We start from the raw sequence: 19,875 nt of genomic DNA on the forward strand, positions 1-19,875 counted from the left end.
CATTCTGCATTGGACGTTGAAAATGAGCTTTACTCAGCCAGCAGAGGTCAAAACAAGCAGTAATGCAAACTCAGTCAGAGACATAGATTTTCACTTGCAACTTTCTTAAACATATTTAACAGTGCATGAAATGTTGTCTAAAACAAAAAGAAAATGCTTTTTAGTGGCTGGATCTGGTTTTATCACATTCTGAATTGAACGTTGAAAATGAGCTTTTCAGTGCCAGCAGAGGTCAAAATAAGCAGTAATGCAAACTCAGTCATAGACATAGATTTTCACTTGCAACTTGCTTTAACATGTTTAACAGTGCATGAAATGTTGTCTAAAACAAAAAGAATGATGCAGTTTAGTAGCTGGATCTGTTTTTATCACATTCTGAATTGAACGTTGAAAATGAGCTTTACTCAACCAGCAGAGGTCAAAATAAGCAGTAATGCAAACTCAGTCATAGACATAGATTTTCACTTGCAACTTTCTTAAACATATTTAACAGTGCATGAAATGTTGACTAAAACAAAAAGAATGATGCATTTTAGTAGCTGGATCTGGTTTCATCACATTCTGAATTGAACGTTGAAAATGAGCTTTACTCAGCCAGCAGAGGTCAAAATAAGCAGTAATGCAAACTCAGTCATAGACATAGATTTTCACTTGCAACTTTCTTGAACATATTTAACAGTGCATGAAATTTTGTCTAAAACAAAAAGAAAATGCTTTTTAGTGGCTGGATCTGGTTTTATCACATTCTGAATTGAACGTTGAAAATGAGCTTTTCAGAGCCAGCAGAGGTCAAAATAAGCAGTAATACAAACTCAGTCATAGACATAGATTTTCACTTGCAACTTGCTTTAACATGTTTAACAGTGCATGAAATGTTGTCTAAAACAAAAAGAATGATGCATTTTAGTAGCTGGATCTGGTTTTATCACATTCTGCATTGAACGTTGAAAATGAGCTTTTCAGAGCCAGCAGAGGTCAAAATAAGCAGTAATGCAAACTCAGTCATAGACATAGATTTTCCCTTGCAACTTGCTTTAACATGTTTAACAGTGCATGAAATGTTGTCTAAAACAAAAAGAATGATGCATTTTAGTAGCTGGATCTGGTTTTATCACATTCTGAATTGAACGTTGAAAATGACCTTTACTCAGCCAGCAGAGGTCAAAATAAGCAGTAATGCAAACTCAGTCATAGACATAGATTTTCACTTGCAACTTTCTTAAACATATTTAACAGTGCATGAAAAGTTGTCTAAAACAAAAAGAAAATGCTTTTTAGTGGCTGGATCTGGTTTAATCACATTCTGAATTGAACGTTGAAAATGAGCTTTTCAGAGCCAGCAGAGGTCAAAATAAGCAGTAATGCAAACTCAGTCATAGACATAGATTTTCACTTGCAACTTGCTTTAACATGTTTAACAGTGCATGAAATGTTGTCTAAAACAAAAAGAATGATGCATTTTAGTAGCTGGATCTGGTTTTATCACATTCTGAATTGAACGTTGAAAATGAGCTTTTCAGAGCCAGCAGAGGTCAAAATAAGCAGTAATGCAAACTCAGTCATAGACATAGATTTTCACTTGCAACTTGCTTTAACATGTTTAACAGTGCATGAAATGTTGTCTAAAACAAAAAGAATGATGCATTTTAGTAGCTGGATCTGGTTTTATCACATTCTGAATTGAACGTTGAAAATGACCTTTACTCAGCCAGCAGAGGTCAAAATAAGCAGTAATGCATACTCAGTCATAGACATAGATTTTCACTTGCAACTTTCTTAAACATATTTAACAGTGCATGAAATGTTGTCTAAAACAAAAAGAAAATGCTTTTTAGTGGCTGGATCTGGTTTTATCACATTCTGAATTGAACGTTGAAAATGAGCTTTTCAGAGCCAGCAGAGGTCAAAATAAGCAGTAATGCAAACTCAGTCATAGACATAGATTTTCACTTGCAACTTGCTTTAACATGTTTAACAGTGCATGAAATGTTGTCTAAAACAAAAAGAATGATGCATTTTAGGAGCTGGATCTGGTTTTATCATATTCTGAATTGAACGTTGAAAATGAGCTTTGCTTAGCCAGCAGAGGTCAAAATAAGCAGTAATGCAAACTCAGTCAGAGACATAGATTTTCACTTGCAACTTTCTTAAACATATTTAACAGTGCATGAAATGTTGTCTAAAACAAAAAGAAAATGCTTTTTAGTGGCTGGATCTGGTTTTATCACATTCTGAATTGAACGTTGAAAATGAGCTTTTCAGAGCCAGCAGAGGTCAAAATAAGCAGTAATGCAAACTCAGTCATAGACATAGATTTTCACTTGCAACTTGCTTTAACATGTTTAACAGTGCATGAAATTTTGTTTAAAACAAAAAGAATGATGCATTTTAGTAGCTGGATCTGGTTTTATCACATTCTGCATTGAACGTTGAAAATGAGCTTTACTCAGCCAGCAGAGGTCAAAATAAGCAGTAATGCAAACTCAGTCATAGACATAGATTTTCACTTGCAACTTGCTTTAACATGTTTAACAGTGCATGAAATGTTGTCTAAAACAAAAAGAATAATGCATTGTAGTAGCTGGATCTGGTTTTATCACATTCTGCATTGGACGTTGAAAATGAGCTGTTCTCAGCCAGCAGAGGTCAAAATAAGCAGTAATGCAAACTCAGTCAGAGACATTGATTTTCACTTGCAACTTGCTTTAACATGTTTAACAGTGCATGAAATGTTGTCTAAAACAAAAAGAATGATGCATTTTAGTAGCTGGATCTGGTTTTTTCACATTCTGCATTGGACGTTGAAAATGAGCTTTACTCAGCCAGCAGAGGTCAAAACAAGCAGTAATGCAAACTCAGTCAGAGACATAGATTTTCACTTGCAACTTTCTTAAACATATTTAACAGTGCATGAAATGTTGTCTAAAACAAAAAGAAAATGCTTTTTAGTGGCTGGATCTGGTTTTATCACATTCTGAATTAAACGTTAAACATGAGCTTTTCAGAGCCAGCAGAGGTCAAAATAAGCAGTAATGCAAACTCAGTCATAGACATAGATTTTCACTTGCAACTTGCTTTAACATGTTTAACAGTGCATGAAATGTTGTCTAAAACAAAAAGAATGATGCATTTTTGTAGCTGGATCTGGTTTTATCACATTCTGCTTTGGACGTTGAAAATGAGCTTTACTCAGCCAGCAGAGGTCAAAATAAGCAGTAATGCAAACTCAGTCATAGACATAGATTTTCCCTTGCAACTTGCTTTAACATGTTTAACAGTGCATGAAATGTTGTCTAAAACAAAAAGAATGATGCATTTTAATAGCTGGATCTGGTTTTATCACATTCTGCATTGGACGTTGAAAATGAGCTTTTCTCAGCCAGCAGAGGTCAAAATAAGCAGTAATGCAAACTCAGTCATAGACATAGATTTTCACCGCAACTTGCTTTAACATGTTTAACAGTGCATGAAATGTTGTCTAAAACAAAAAGAATGATGCATTTTAGTAGCTGGATCTGGTTTTATCACATTCTGAATTGAACGTTGAAAATGAGCTTTACTCTGCCAGCAGAGGTCAAAATAAGCAGTAATGCAAACTCAGTCATAGACAGATTTTCACTTGCAACTTGCTTCAATATGTTTAACAGTGCATGAAATGTTGTCTAAAACAAAAAGAATGATGCATTTTAGTGGCTGGATCTGGTTTTATCAGATTCTGCATTGGACGTTGAAAATGAGCTTTACTCAGCCAGCAGAGGTCAAAATAAGCAGTAATGCAAACTCAGTCATAGACATAGATTTTCACTTGCAACTTGCTTTAACATGTTTAACAGTGCATGAAATGTTGTCTAAAACAAAAAGAATGATGCATTTTAGTGGCTGGATCTGGTTTTATCACATTCTGAATTGAACGTTGAAAATGAGCTTTTCAGAGCTAGCAGAGGTCAAAATAAGCAGTAATGCAAACTCAGTCAGAGACATTAATTTTCACTTGCAACTTGCTTTAACATGTTTAACAGTGCATGAAATGTTGTCTAAAACAAAAAGAAAATGCTTTTTAGTGGCTGGATCTGGTTTTATCACATTCTGAATTGAACGTTGAAAATGAGCTTTTCAGTGCCAGCAGAGGTCAAAATAAGCAGTAATGCAAACTCAGTCATAGACATAGATTTTCACTTGCAACTTGCTTTAACATGTTTAACAGTGCATGAAATGTTGTCTAAAACAAAAAGAATGATGCAGTTTAGTAGCTGGATCTGGTTTTATCACATTCTGAATTGAACGTTGAAAATGAGCTTTACTCAACCAGCAGAGGTCAAAATAAGCAGTAATGCAAACTCAGTCATAGACATAGATTTTCACTTGCAACTTTCTTAAACATATTTAACAGTGCATGAAATGTTGTCTAAAACAAAAAGAAAATGCTTTTTAGTGGCTGGATCTGGTTTTATCACATTCTGAATTGAACGTTGAAAATGAGCTTTTCAGAGCCAGCAGAGGTCAAAATAAGCAGTAATGCAAACTCAGTCATAGACATAGATTTTCACTTGCAACTTGCTTTAACATGTTTAACAGTGCATGAAATGTTGTCTAAAACAAAAAGAATGATGCATTTTAGTAGCTGGATCTGGTTTCATCACATTCTGAATTGAACGTTGAAAATGAGCTTTACTCAGCCAGCAGAGGACAAAATAAGCAGTAATGCAAACTCAGTCATAGACATAGATTTTCACTTGCAACTTTCTTAAACATATTTAACAGTGCATGAAATTTTGTCTAAAACAAAAAGAAAATGCTTTTTAGTGGCTGGATCTGGTTTTATCACATTCTGAATTGAACGTTGAAAATGAGCTTTTCAGAGCCAGCAGAGGTCAAAATAAGCAGTAATACAAACTCAGTCATAGACATAGATTTTCACTTGCAACTTGCTTTAACATGTTTAACAGTGCATGAAATGTTGTCTAAAACAAAAAGAATGATGCATTTTAGTAGCTGGATCTGGTTTTATCACATTCTGCATTGAACGTTGAAAATGAGCTTTTCAGAGCCAGCAGAGGTCAAAATAAGCAGTAATGCAAACTCAGTCATAGACATAGATTTTCCCTTGCAACTTGCTTTAACATGTTTAACAGTGCATGAAATGTTGTCTAAAACAAAAAGAATGATGCATTTTAGTAGCTGGATCTGGTTTTATCACATTCTGAATTTAACGTTGAAAATGACCTTTACTCAGCCAGCAGAGGTCAAAATAAGCAGTAATGCAAACTCAGTCATAGACATAGATTTTCACTTGCAACTTTCTTAAACATTTTTAACAGTGCATGAAATGTTGTCTAAAACAAAAAGAAAATGCTTTTTAGTGGCTGGATCTGGTTTTATCACATTCTGAATTGAACGTTGAAAATGAGCTTTTCAGAGCCAGCAGAGGTCAAAATAAGCAGTAATGCAAACTCAGTCATAGACATAGATTTTCACTTGCAACTTGCTTTAACATGTTTAACAGTGCATGAAATGTTGTCTAAAACAAAAAGAATGATGCATTTTAGTAGCTGGATCTGGTTTTATCACATTCTGAATTGAACGTTGAAAATGAGCTTTACTCAGCCAGCAGAGGTCAAAATAAGCAGTAATGCATACTCAGTCATAGACATAGATTTTCACTTGCAACTTTCTTAAACATATTTAACAGTGCATGAAATGTTGTCTCAAACAAAAAGAAAATGCTTTTTAGTGGCTGGATCTGGTTTTATCACATTCTGAATTGAACGTTGAAAATGAGCTTTTCAGAGCCAGCAGAGGTCAAAATAAGCAGTAATGCAAACTCAGTCATAGACATAGATTTTCCCTTGCAACTTGCTTTAACATGTTTAACATGAAATGTTGTCTAAAACAAAAAGAATGATGCATTTTAGTAGCTGGATCTGGTTTTATCACATTCTGCATTGGACGTTGAAACTGAGCTTTACTCAGCCAGCAGAGGTCAAAACAAGCAGTAATGCAATTTCAGTCAGAGACATAGATTTTCACTTGCAACTTTCCTAAACATATTTAACAGTGCATGAAATGTTGTCTAAAACAAAAAGAAAATGCTTTTTAGTGGCTGGATCTGGTTTTATCACATTCTGAATTGAACGTTGAAAATGAGCTTTTCAGAGCCAGCAGAGGTCAAAATAAGCAGTAATGCAAACTCAGTCATAGACATAGATTTTCACTTGCAACTTGCTTTAACATGTTTAACAGTGCATGAAATGTTGTCTAAAACAAAAAGAATGATGCATTTTAGTAGCTGGATCTGGTTTCATCACATTCTGAATTGAACGTTGAAAATGAGCTTTACTCAGCCAGCAGAGGTCAAAATAAGCAGTAATGCAAACTCAGTCATAGACATAGATTTTCACTTGCAACTTTCTTGAACATATTTAACAGTGCATGAAATTTTGTCTAAAACAAAAAGAAAATGCTTTTTAGTGGCTGGATCTGGTTTTATCACATTCTGAATTGAACGTTGAAAATGAGCTTTTCAGAGCCAGCAGAGGTCAAAATAAGCAGTAATACAAACTCAGTCATAGACATAGATTTTCACTTGCAACTTGCTTTAACATGTTTAACAGTGCATGAAATGTTGTCTAAAACAAAAAGAATGATGCATTTTAGTAGCTGGATCTGGTTTTATCACATTCTGCATTGAACGTTGAAAATGAGCTTTTCAGAGCCAGCAGAGGTCAAAATAAGCAGTAATGCAAACTCAGTCATAGACATAGATTTTCCCTTGCAACTTGCTTTAACATGTTTAACAGTGCATGAAATGTTGTCTAAAACAAAAAGAATGATGCATTTTAGTAGCTGGATCTGGTTTTATCACATTCTGAATTGAACGTTGAAAATGACCTTTACTCAGCCAGCAGAGGTCAAAATAAGCAGTAATGCAAACTCAGTCATAGACATAGATTTTCACTTGCAACTTTCTTAAACATATTTAACAGTGCATGAAAAGTTGTCTAAAACAAAAAGAAAATGCTTTTTAGTGGCTGGATCTGGTTTAATCACATTCTGAATTGAACGTTGAAAATGAGCTTTTCAGAGCCAGCAGAGGTCAAAATAAGCAGTAATGCAAACTCAGTCATAGACATAGATTTTCACTTGCAACTTGCTTTAACATGTTTAACAGTGCATGAAATGTTGTCTAAAACAAAAAGAATGATGCATTTTAGTAGCTGGATCTGGTTTTATCACATTCTGAATTGAACGTTGAAAATGAGCTTTACTCAGCCAGCAGAGGTCAAAATAAGCAGTAATGCATACTCAGTCATAGACATAGATTTTCACTTGCAACTTTCTTAAACATATTTAACAGTGCATGAAATGTTGTCTAAAACAAAAAGAAAATGCTTTTTAGTGGCTGGATCTGGTTTTATCACATTCTGAATTGAACGTTGAAAATGAGCTTTTCAGAGCCAGCAGAGGTCAAAATAAGCAGTAATGCAAACTCAGTCATAGACATAGATTTTCACTTGCAACTTGCTTTAACATGTTTAACAGTGCATGAAATGTTGTCTAAAACAAAAAGAATGATGCATTTTAGTAGCTGGATCTGGTTTTATCATATTCTGAATTGAACGTTGAAAATGAGCTTTGCTTAGCCAGCAGAGGTCAAAATAAGCAGTAATGCAAACTCAGTCAGAGACATAGATTTTCACTTGCAACTTTCTTAAACATATTTAACAGTGCATGAAATGTTGTCTAAAACAAAAAGAAAATGCTTTTTAGTGGCTGGATCTGGTTTTATCACATTCTGATTTGAATGTTAAAAATGAGCTTTTCAGAGCCAGCAGAGGTCAAAATAAGCAGTAATGCAAACTCAGTCATAGACATAGATTTTCACTTGCAACTTGCTTTAACATGTTTAACAGTGCATGAAATTTTGTTTAAAACAAAAAGAATGATGCATTTTAGTAGCTGGATCTGGTTTTATCACATTCTGCATTGAACGTTGAAAATGAGCTTTACTCAGCCAGCAGAGGTCAAAATAAGCAGTAATGCAAACTCAGTCATAGACATAGATTTTCACTTGCAACTTGCTTTAACATGTTTAACAGTGCATGAAATGTTGTCTAAAACAAAAAGAATAATGCATTGTAGTAGCTGGATCTGGTTTTATCACATTCTGCATTGGACGTTGAAAATGAGCTGTTCTCAGCCAGCAGAGGTCAAAATAAGCAGTAATGCAAACTCAGTCAGAGACATTGATTTTCACTTGCAACTTGCTTTAACATGTTTAACAGTGCATGAAATGTTGTCTAAAACAAAAAGAATGATGCATTTTAGTAGCTGGATCTGGTTTTTTCACATTCTGCATTGGACGTTGAAAATGAGCTTTACTCAGCCAGCAGAGGTCAAAACAAGCAGTAATGCAAACTCAGTCAGAGACATAGATTTTCACTTGCAACTTTCTTAAACATATTTAACAGTGCATGAAATGTTGTCTAAAACAAAAAGAAAATGCTTTTTAGTGGCTGGATCTGGTTTTATCACATTCTGAATTAAACGTTAAACATGAGCTTTTCAGAGCCAGCAGAGGTCAAAATAAGCAGTAATGCAAACTCAGTCATAGACATAGATTTTCACTTGCAACTTGCTTTAACATGTTTAACAGTGCATGAAATGTTGTCTGAAACAAAAAGACTGATGCATTTTTGTAGCTGGATCTGGTTTTATCACATTCTGCTTTGGACGTTGAAAATGAGCTTTACTCAGCCAGCAGAGGTCAAAATAAGCAGTAATGCAAACTCAGTCATAGACAGATTTTCCCTTGCAACTTGCTTTAACATGTTTAACAGTGCATGAAATGTTGTCTAAAACAAAAAGAATGATGCATTTTAATAGCTGGATCTGGTTTTATCACATTCTGCATTGGACGTTGAAAATGAGCTTTTCTCAGCCAGCAGAGGTCAAAATAAGCAGTAATGCAAACTCAGTCATAGACATAGATTTTCACCGCAACTTGCTTTAACATGTTTAACAGTGCATGAAATGTTGTCTAAAACAAAAAGAATGATGCATTTTAGTAGCTGGATCTGGTTTTATCACATTCTGAATTGAACGTTGAAAATGAGCTTTACTCTGCCAGCAGAGGTCAAAATAAGCAGTAATGCAAACTCAGTCATAGACAGATTTTCACTTGCAACTTGCTTCAATATGTTTAACAGTGCATGAAATGTTGTCTAAAACAAAAAGAATGATGCATTTTAGTGGCTGGATCTGGTTTTATCACATTCTGCATTGGACGTTGAAAATGAGCTTTACTCAGCCAGCAGAGGTCAAAATAAGCAGTAATGCAAACTCAGTCATAGACATAGATTTTCACTTGCAACTTGCTTTAACATGTTTAACAGTGCATGAAATGTTGTCTAAAACAAAAAGAATGATGCATTTTAGTGGCTGGATCTGGTTTTATCACATTCTGAATTGAACGTTGAAAATGAGCTTTTCAGAGCTAGCAGAGGTCAAAATAAGCAGTAATGCAAACTCAGTCAGAGACATTAATTTTCACTTGCAACTTGCTTTAACATGTTTAACAGTGCATGAAATGTTGTCTAAAACAAAAAGAATGATGCATTTTAGTAGCTGAATCTGGTTTTATCACATTCTGCATTGGACGTTGAAAATGAGCTTTACTCAGCCAGCAGAGGTCAAAACAAGCAGTAATGCAAACTCAGTCAGAGACATAGATTTTCACTTGCAACTTTCTTAAACATATTTAACAGTGCATGAAATGTTGTCTAAAACAAAAAGAAAATGCTTTTTAGTGGCTGGATCTGGTTTTATCACATTCTGAATTGAACGTTGAAAATGAGCTTTTCAGTGCCAGCAGAGGTCAAAATAAGCAGTAATGCAAACTCAGTCATAGACATAGATTTTCACTTGCAACTTGCTTTAACATGTTTAACAGTGCATGAAATGTTGTCTAAAACAAAAAGAATGATGCAGTTTAGTAGCTGGATCTGTTTTTATCACATTCTGAATTGAACGTTGAAAATGAGCTTTACTCAACCAGCAGAGGTCAAAATAAGCAGTAATGCAAACTCAGTCATAGACATAGATTTTCACTTGCAACTTTCTTAAACATATTTAACAGTGCATGAAATGTTGACTAAAACAAAAAGAAAATGCTTTTTAGTGGCTGGATCTGGTTTTATCACATTCTGAATTGAACGTTGAAAATGAGCTTTTCAGAGCCAGCAGAGGTCAAAATAAGCAGTAATGCAAACTCAGTCATAGACATAGATTTTCACTTGCAACTTGCTTTAACATGTTTAACAGTGCATGAAATGTTGTCTAAAACAAAAAGAATGATGCATTTTAGTAGTTGGATCTGGTTTCATCACATTCTGAATTGAACGTTGAAAATGAGCTTTACTCAGCCAGCAGAGGTCAAAATAAGCAGTAATGCAAACTCAGTCATAGACATAGATTTTCACTTGCAACTTTCTTAAACATATTTAACAGTGCATGAAATTTTGTCTAAAACAAAAAGAAAATGCTTTTTAGTGGCTGGATCTGGTTTTATCACATTCTGAATTGAACGTTGAAAATGAGCTTTTCAGAGCCAGCAGAGGTCAAAATAAGCAGTAATACAAACTCAGTCATAGACATAGATTTTCACTTGCAACTTGCTTTAACATGTTTAACAGTGCATGAAATGTTGTCTAAAACAAAAAGAATGATGCATTTTAGTAGCTGGATCTGGTTTTATCACATTCTGCATTGAACGTTGAAAATGAGCTTTTCAGAGCCAGCAGAGGTCAAAATAAGCAGTAATGCAAACTCAGTCATAGACATAGATTTTCCCTTGCAACTTGCTTTAACATGTTTAACAGTGCATGAAATGTTGTCTAAAACAAAAAGAATGATGCATTTTAGTAGCTGGATCTGGTTTTATCACATTCTGAATTGAACGTTGAAAATGACCTTTACTCAGCCAGCAGAGGTCAAAATAAGCAGTAATGCAAACTCAGTCATAGACATAGATTTTCACTTGCAACTTTCTTAAACATATTTAACAGTGCATGAAATGTTGTCTAAAACAAAAAGAAAATGCTTTTTAGTGGCTGGATCTGGTTTTATCACATTCTGAATTGAACGTTGAAAATGAGCTTTTCAGAGCCAGCAGAGGTCAAAATAAGCAGTAATACAAACTCAGTCATAGACATAGATTTTCACTTGCAACTTGCTTTAACATGTTTAACAGTGCATGAAATGTTGTCTAAAACAAAAAGAATGATGCATTTTAGTAGCTGGATCTGGTTTTATCACATTCTGCATTGAACGTTGAAAATGAGCTTTTCAGAGCCAGCAGAGGTCAAAATAAGCAGTAATGCAAACTCAGTCATAGACATAGATTTTCCCTTGCAACTTGCTTTAACATGTTTAACAGTGCATGAAATGTTGTCTAAAACAAAAAGAATGATGCATTTTAGTAGCTGGATCTGGTTTTATCACATTCTGAATTGAACGTTGAAAATGACCTTTACTCAGCCAGCAGAGGTCAAAATAAGCAGTAATGCAAACTCAGTCATAGACATAGATTTTCACTTGCAACTTTCTTAAACATATTTAACAGTGCATGAAATGTTGTCTAAAACAAAAAGAAAATGCTTTTTAGTGGCTGGATCTGGTTTAATCACATTCTGAATTGAACGTTGAAAATGAGCTTTTCAGAGCCAGCAGAGGTCAAAATAAGCAGTAATGCAAACTCAGTCATAGACATAGATTTTCACTTGCAACTTGCTTTAACATGTTTAACAGTGCATGAAATGTTGTCTAAAACAAAAAGAATGATGCATTTTAGTAGCTGGATCTGGTTTTATCACATTCTGAATTGAACGTTGAAAATGAGCTTTACTCAGCCAGCAGAGGTCAAAATAAGCAGTAATGCATACTCAGTCATAGACATAGATTTTCACTTGCAACTTTCTTAAACATATTTAACAGTGCATGAAATGTTGTCTAAAACAAAAAGAAAATGCTTTTTAGTGGCTGGATCTGGTTTTATCACATTCTGAATTGAACGTTGAAAATGAGCTTTTCAGAGCCAGCAGAGGTCAAAATAAGCAGTAATGCAAACTCAGTCATAGACATAGATTTTCACTTGCAACTTGCTTTAACATGTTTAACAGTGCATGAAATGTTGTCTAAAACAAAAAGAATGATGCAATTTAGTAGCTGGATCTGGTTTTATCATATTCTGAATTGAACGTTGAAAATGAGCTTTGCTTAGCCAGCAGAGGTCAAAATAAGCAGTAATGCAAACTCAGTCAGAGACATAGATTTTCACTTGCAACTTTCTTAAACATATTTACAGTGCATGAAATGTTGTCTAAAACAAAAAGAAAATGCTTTTTAGTGGCTGGATCTGGTTTTATCACATTCTGAATTGAATGTTGAAAATGAGCTTTTCAGAGCCAGCAGAGGTCAAAATAAGCAGTAATGCAAACTCAGTCATAGACATAGATTTTCACTTGCAACTTGCTTTAACATGTTTAACAGTGCATGAAATTTTGTTTAAAACAAAAAGAATGATGCATTTTAGTAGCTGGATCTGGTTTTATCACATTCTGCATTGAACGTTGAAAATGAGCTTTACTCAGCCAGCAGAGGTCAAAATAAGCAGTAATGCAAACTCAGTCATAGACATAGATTTTCACTTGCAACTTGCTTTAACATGTTTAACAGTGCATGAAATGTTGTCTAAAACAAAAAGGATAATGCATTGTAGTAGCTGGATCTGGTTTTATCACATTCTGCATTGGACGTTGAAAATGAGCTGTTCTCAGCCAGCAGAGGTCAAAATAAGCAGTAATGCAAACTCAGTCAGAGACATTGATTTTCACTTGCAACTTGCTTTAACATGTTTAACAGTGCATGAAATGTTGTCTAAAACAAAAAGAATGATGCATTTTAGTAGCTGGATCTGGTTTTTTCACATTCTGCATTGGACGTTGAAAATGAGCTTTACTCAGCCAGCAGAGGTCAAAACAAGCAGTAATGCAAACTCAGTCAGAGACATAGATTTTCACTTGCAACTTTCTTAAACATATTTAACAGTGCATGAAATGTTGTCTAAAACAAAAAGAAAATGCTTTTTAGTGGCTGGATCTGGTTTTATCACATTCTGAATTGAACGTTGAAAATGAGCTTTTCAGAGCCAGCAGAGGTCAAAATAAGCAGTAATACAAACTCAGTCATAGACATAGATTTTCACTTGCAACTTGCTTTAACATGTTTAACAGTGCATGAAATGTTGTCTAAAACAAAAAGAATGATGCATTTTAGTAGCTGGATCTGGTTTTATCACATTCTGCATTGAACGTTGAAAATGAGCTTTTCAGAGCCAGCAGAGGTCAAAATAAGCAGTAATGCAAACTAAGTCATAGACATAGATTTTCCCTTGCAACTTGCTTTAACATGTTTAACAGTGCATGAAATGTTGTCTAAAACAAAAAGAATGATGCATTTTAGTAGCTGGATCTGGTTTTATCACATTCTGAATTGAACGTTGAAAATGACCTTTACTCAGCCAGCAGAGGTCAAAATAAGCAGTAATGCAAACTCAGTCATAGACATAGATTTTCACTTGCAACTTTCTTAAACATATTTAACAGTGCATGAAATGTTGTCTAAAACAAAAAGAAAATGCTTTTTAGTGGCTGGATCTGGTTTAATCACATTCTGAATTGAACGTTGAAAATGAGCTTTTCAGAGCCAGCAGAGGTCAAAATAAGCAGTAATGCAAACTCAGTCATAGACATAGATTTTCACTTGCAACTTGCTTTAACATGTTTAACAGTGCATGAAATGTTGTCTAAAACAAAAAGAATGATGCATTTTAGTAGCTGGATCTGGTTTTATCACATTCTGAATTGAACGTTGAAAATGAGCTTTACTCAGCCAGCAGAGGTCAAAATAAGCAGTAATGCATACTCAGTCATAGACATAGATTTTCACTTGCAACTTTCTTAAACATATTTAACAGTGCATGAAATGTTGTCTAAAACAAAAAGAAAATGCTTTTTAGTGGCTGGATCTGGTTTTATCACATTCTGAATTGAACGTTGAAAATGAGCTTTTCAGAGCCAGCAGAGGTCAAAATAAGCAGTAATGCAAACTCAGTCATAGACATAGATTTTCACTTGCAACTTGCTTTAACATGTTTAACAGTGCATGAAATGTTGTCTAAAACAAAAAGAATGATGCAATTTAGTAGCTGGATCTGGTTTTATCATATTCTGAATTGAACGTTGAAAATGAGCTTTGCTTAGCCAGCAGAGGTCAAAATAAGCAGTAATGCAAACTCAGTAAGAGACATAGATTTTCACTTGCAACTTTCTTAAACATATTTACAGTGCATGAAATGTTGTCTAAAACAAAAAGAAAATGCTTTTTAGTGGCTGGATCTGGTTTTATCACATTCTGAATTGAAAGTTGAAAATGAGCTTTTCAGAGCCAGCAGAGGTCAAAATAAGCAGTAATGCAAACTCAGTCATAGACATAGATTTTCACTTGCAACTTGCTTTAACATGTTTAACAGTGCATGAAATTTTGTTTAAAACAAAAAGAATGATGCATTTTAGTAGCTGGATCTGGTTTTATCACATTCTGCATTGAACGTTGAAAATGAGCTTTACTCAGCCAGCAGAGGTCAAAATAAGCAGTAATGCAAACTCAGTCATAGACATAGATTTTCACTTGCAACTTGCTTTAACATGTTTAACAGTGCATGAAATGTTGTCTAAAACAAAAAGGATAATGCATTGTAGTAGCTGGATCTGGTTTTATCACATTCTGCATTGGACGTTGAAAATGAGCTGTTCTCAGCCAGCAGAGGTCAAAATAAGCAGTAATGCAAACTCAGTCAGAGACATTGATTTTCACTTGCAACTTGCTTTAACATGTTTAACAGTGCATGAAATGTTGTCTAAAACAAAAAGAATGATGCATTTTAGTAGCTGGATCTGGTTTTTTCACATTCTGCATTGGACGTTGAAAATGAGCTTTACTCAGCCAGCAGAGGTCAAAACAAGCAGTAATGCAAACTCAGTCAGAGACATAGATTTTCACTTGCAACTTTCTTAAACATATTTAACAGTGCATGAAATGTTGTCTAAAACAAAAAGAAAATGCTTTTTAGTGGCTGGATCTGGTTTTATCACATTCTGAATTAAACGTTAAACATGAGCTTTTCAGAGCCAGCAGAGGTCAAAATAAGCAGTAATGCAAACTCAGTCATAGACATAGATTTTCACTTGCAACTTGCTTTAACATGTTTAACAGTGCATGAAATGTTGTCTAAAACAAAAAGAATGATGCATTTTTGTAGCTGGATCTGGTTTTATCACATTCTGCTTTGGACGTTGAAAATGAGCTTTACTCAGCCAGCAGAGGTCAAAATAAGCAGTAATGCAAACTCAGTCATAGACATAGATTTTCCCTTGCAACTTGCTTTAACATGTTTAACAGTGCATGAAATGTTGTCTAAAACAAAAAGAATGATGCATTTTAATAGCTGGATCTGGTTTTATCACATTCTGCATTGGACGTTGAAAATGAGCTTTTCTCAGCCAGCAGAGGTCAAAATAAGCAGTAATGCAAACTCAGTCATAGACATAGATTTTCACCGCAACTTGCTTTAACATGTTTAACAGTGCATGAAATGTTGTCTAAAACAAAAAGAATGATGCATTTTAGTAGCTGGATCTGGTTTTATCACATTCTGAATTGAACGTTGAAAATGAGCTTTACTCTGCCAGCAGAGGTCAAAATAAGCAGTAATGCAAACTCAGTCATAGACAGATTTTCACTTGCAACTTGCTTCAATATGTTTAACAGTGCATGAAATGTTGTCTAAAACAAAAAGAATGATGCATTTTAGTGGCTGGATCTGGTTTTATCACATTCTGCATTGGACGTTGAAAATGAGCTTTACTCAGCCAGCAGAGGTCAAAATAAGCAGTAATGCAAACTCAGTCATAGACATAGATTTTCACTTGCAACTTGCTTTAACATGTTTAACAGTGCATGAAATGTTGTCTAAAACAAAAAGAAAGATGCATTTTAGTGGCTGGATCTGGTTTTATCACATTCTGAATTGAACGTTGAAAATGAGCTTTTCAGAGCTAGCAGAGGTCAAAATAAGCAGTAATGCAAACTCAGTCATAGACATAGATTTTCACTTGCAACTTGCTTTAACATGTTTAACAGTGCATGAAATGTTGTCTAAAACAAAAAGAATGATGCAGTTTAGTAGCTGGATCTGTTTTTATCACATTCTGAATTGAACGTTGAAAATGAGCTTTACTCAACCAGCAGAGGTCAAAATAAGCAGTAATGCAAACTCAGTCATAGACATAGATTTTCACTTGCAACTTTCTTAAACATATTTAACAGTGCATGAAATGTTGACTAAAACAAAAAGAAAATGCTTTTTAGTGGCTGGATCTGGTTTTATCACATTCTGAATTGAACGTTGAAAATGAGCTTTTCAGAGCCAGCAGAGGTCAAAATAAGCAGTAATGCAAACTCAGTCATAGACATAGATTTTCACTTGCAACTTGCTTTAACATGTTTAACAGTGCATGAAATGTTGTCTAAAACAAAAAGAATGATGCATTTTAGTAGCTGGATCTGGTTTCATCACATTCTGAATTGAACGTTGAAAATGAGCTTTACTCAGCCAGCAGAGGTCAAAATAAGCAGTAATGCAAACTCAGTCATAGACATAGATTTTCACTTGCAACTTTCTTAAACATATTTAACAGTGCATGAAATTTTGTCTAAAACAAAAAGAAAATGCTTTTTAGTGGCTGGATCTGGTTTTATCACATTCTGAATTGAATGTTGAAAATGAGCTTTTCAGAGCCAGCAGAGGTCAAAATAAGCAGTAATGCAAACTCAGTCATAGACATAGATTTTCACTTGCAACTTGCTTTAACATGTTTAACAGTGCATGAAATTTTGTTTAAAACAAAAAGAATGATGCATTTTAGTAGCTGGATCTGGTTTTATCACATTCTGCATTGAACGTTGAAAATGAGCTTTACTCAGCCAGCAGAGGTCAAAATAAGCAGTAATGCAAACTCAGTCATAGACATAGATTTTCACTTGCAACTTGCTTTAACATGTTTAACAGTGCATGAAATGTTGTCTAAAACAAAAAGAATAATGCATTGTAGTAGCTGGATCTGGTTTTATCACATTCTGCATTGGACGTTGAAAATGAGCTGTTCTCAGCCAGCAGAGGTCAAAATAAGCAGTAATGCAAACTCAGTCAGAGACATTGATTTTCACTTGCAACTTGCTTTAACATGTTTAACAGTGCATGAAATGTTGTCTAAAACAAAAAGAATGATGCATTTTAGTAGCTGGATCTGGTTTTTTCACATTCTGCATTGGACGTTGAAAATGAGCTTTACTCAGCCAGCAGAGGTCAAAACAAGCAGTAATGCAGACTCAGTCAGAGACATAGATTTTCACTTGCAACTTGCTTCAATATGTTTAACAGTGCATGAAATGTTGTCTAAAACAAAAAGAATGATGCATTTTAGTGGCTGGATCTGGTTTTATCACATTCTGCATTGGACGTTGAAAATGAGCTTTACTCAGCCAGCAGAGGTCAAAATAAGCAGTAATGCAAACTCAGTCATAGACATAGATTTTCACTTGCAACTTGCTTTAACATGTTTAACAGTGCATGAAATGTTGTCTAAAACAAAAAGAATGATGCATTTTAGTGGCTGGATCTGGTTTTATCACATTCTGAATTGAACGTTGAAAATGAGCTTTTCAGAGCTAGCAGAGGTCAAAATAAGCAGTAATGCAAACTCAGTCAGAGACATTAATTTTCACTTGCAACTTGCTTTAACATGTTTAACAGTGCATGAAATGTTGTCTAAAACAAAAAGAATGATGCATTTTAGTAGCTGGATCTGGTTTTATCACATTCTGCATTGGACGTTGAAAATGAGCTTTACTCAGCCAGCAGAGGTCAAAACAAGCAGTAATGCAAACTCAGTCAGAGACATAGATTTTCACTTGCAACTTTCTTAAACATATTTAACAGTGCATGAAATGTTGTTTAAAACAAAAAGAAAATGCTTTTTAGTGGCTGGATCTGGTTTTATCACATTCTGAATTGAACGTTGAAAATGAGCTTTTCAGTGCCAGCAGAGGTCAAAATAAGCAGTAATGCAAACTCAGTCATAGACATAGATTTTCACTTGCAACTTGCTTTAACATGTTTAACAGTGCATGAAATGTTGTCTAAAACAAAAAGAATGATGCAGTTTAGTAGCTGGATCTGGTTTTATCACATTCTGAATTGAACGTTGAAAATGAGCTTTACTCAACCAGCAGAAGTCAAAATAAGCAGTAATGCAAACTCAGTCATAGACATAGATTTTCACTTGCAACTTTCTTAAACATATTTAACAGTGCATGAAATGTTGTCTAAAACAAAAAGAAAATGCTTTTTAGTGGCTGGATCTGGTTTTATCACATTCTGAATTGAACGTTGAAAATGAGCTTTTCAGAGCCAGCAGAGGTCAAAATAAGCAGTAATGCAAACTCAGTCATAGACATAGATTTTCACTTGCAACTTGCTTTAACATGTTTAACAGTGCATGAAATGTTGTCTAAAACAAAAAGAATGATGCATTTTAGTAGCTGGATCTGGTTTCCTCACATTCTGAATTGAACGTTGAAAATGAGCTTTACTCAGCCGGCAGAGGTCAAAATAAGCAGTAATGCAAACTCAGTCATAGACATAGATTTTCACTTGCAACTTTCTTAAACATATTTAACAGTGCATGAAATTTTGTCTAAAACAAAAAGAAAATGCTTTTTAGTGGCTGGATCTGGTTTTATCACATTCTGAATTGAACGTTGAAAATGAGCTTTTCACAGCCAGCAGAGTTCAAAATAAGCAGTAATGCAAACTCAGTCAGAGACATAGATTTTCACTTGCAACTTTCTTAAACATATTTAACAGTGCATGAAATGTTGTTTAAAACAAAAAGAAAATGCTTTTTAGTGGCTGGATCTGGTTTTATCACATTCTGAATTGAACGTTGAAAATGAGCTTTTCAGTGCCAGCAGAGGTCAAAATAAGCAGTAATGCAAACTCAGTCATAGACATAGATTTTCACTTGCAACTTGCTTTAACATGTTTAACAGTGCATGAAATGTTGTCTAAAACAAAAAGAATGATGCAGTTTAGTAGCTGGATCTGGTTTTATCACATTCTGAATTGAACGTTGAAAATGAGCTTTACTCAACCAGCAGAAGTCAAAATAAGCAGTAATGCAAACTCAGTCATAGACATAGATTTTCACTTGCAACTTTCTTAAACATATTTAACAGTGCATGAAATGTTGTCTAAAACAAAAAGAAAATGCTTTTTAGTGGCTGGATCTGGTTTTATCACATTCTGAATTGAACGTTGAAAATGAGCTTTTCAGAGCCAGCAGAGGTCAAAATAAGCAGTAATGCAAACTCAGTCATAGACATAGATTTTCACTTGCAACTTGCTTTAACATGTTTAACAGTGCATGAAATGTTGTCTAAAACAAAAAGAATGATGCATTTTAGTAGCTGGATCTGGTTTCATCACATTCTGAATTGAACGTTGAAAATGAGCTTTACTCAGCCGGCAGAGGTCAAAATAAGCAGTAATGCAAACTCAGTCATAGACATAGATTTTCACTTGCAACTTTCTTAAACATATTTAACAGTGCATGAAATTTTGTCTAAAACAAAAAGAAAATGCTTTTTAGTGGCTGGATCTGGTTTTATCACATTCTGAATTGAACGTTGAAAATGAGC

The sequence above is a fragment of the Danio rerio genome, chromosome 25, assembly GCF_052040795.2.
Source record: "Danio rerio strain M-AB ecotype USA chromosome 25, GRCz13ab, whole genome shotgun sequence".
Lineage (NCBI taxonomy): Eukaryota > Metazoa > Chordata > Actinopteri > Cypriniformes > Danionidae > Danio > Danio rerio.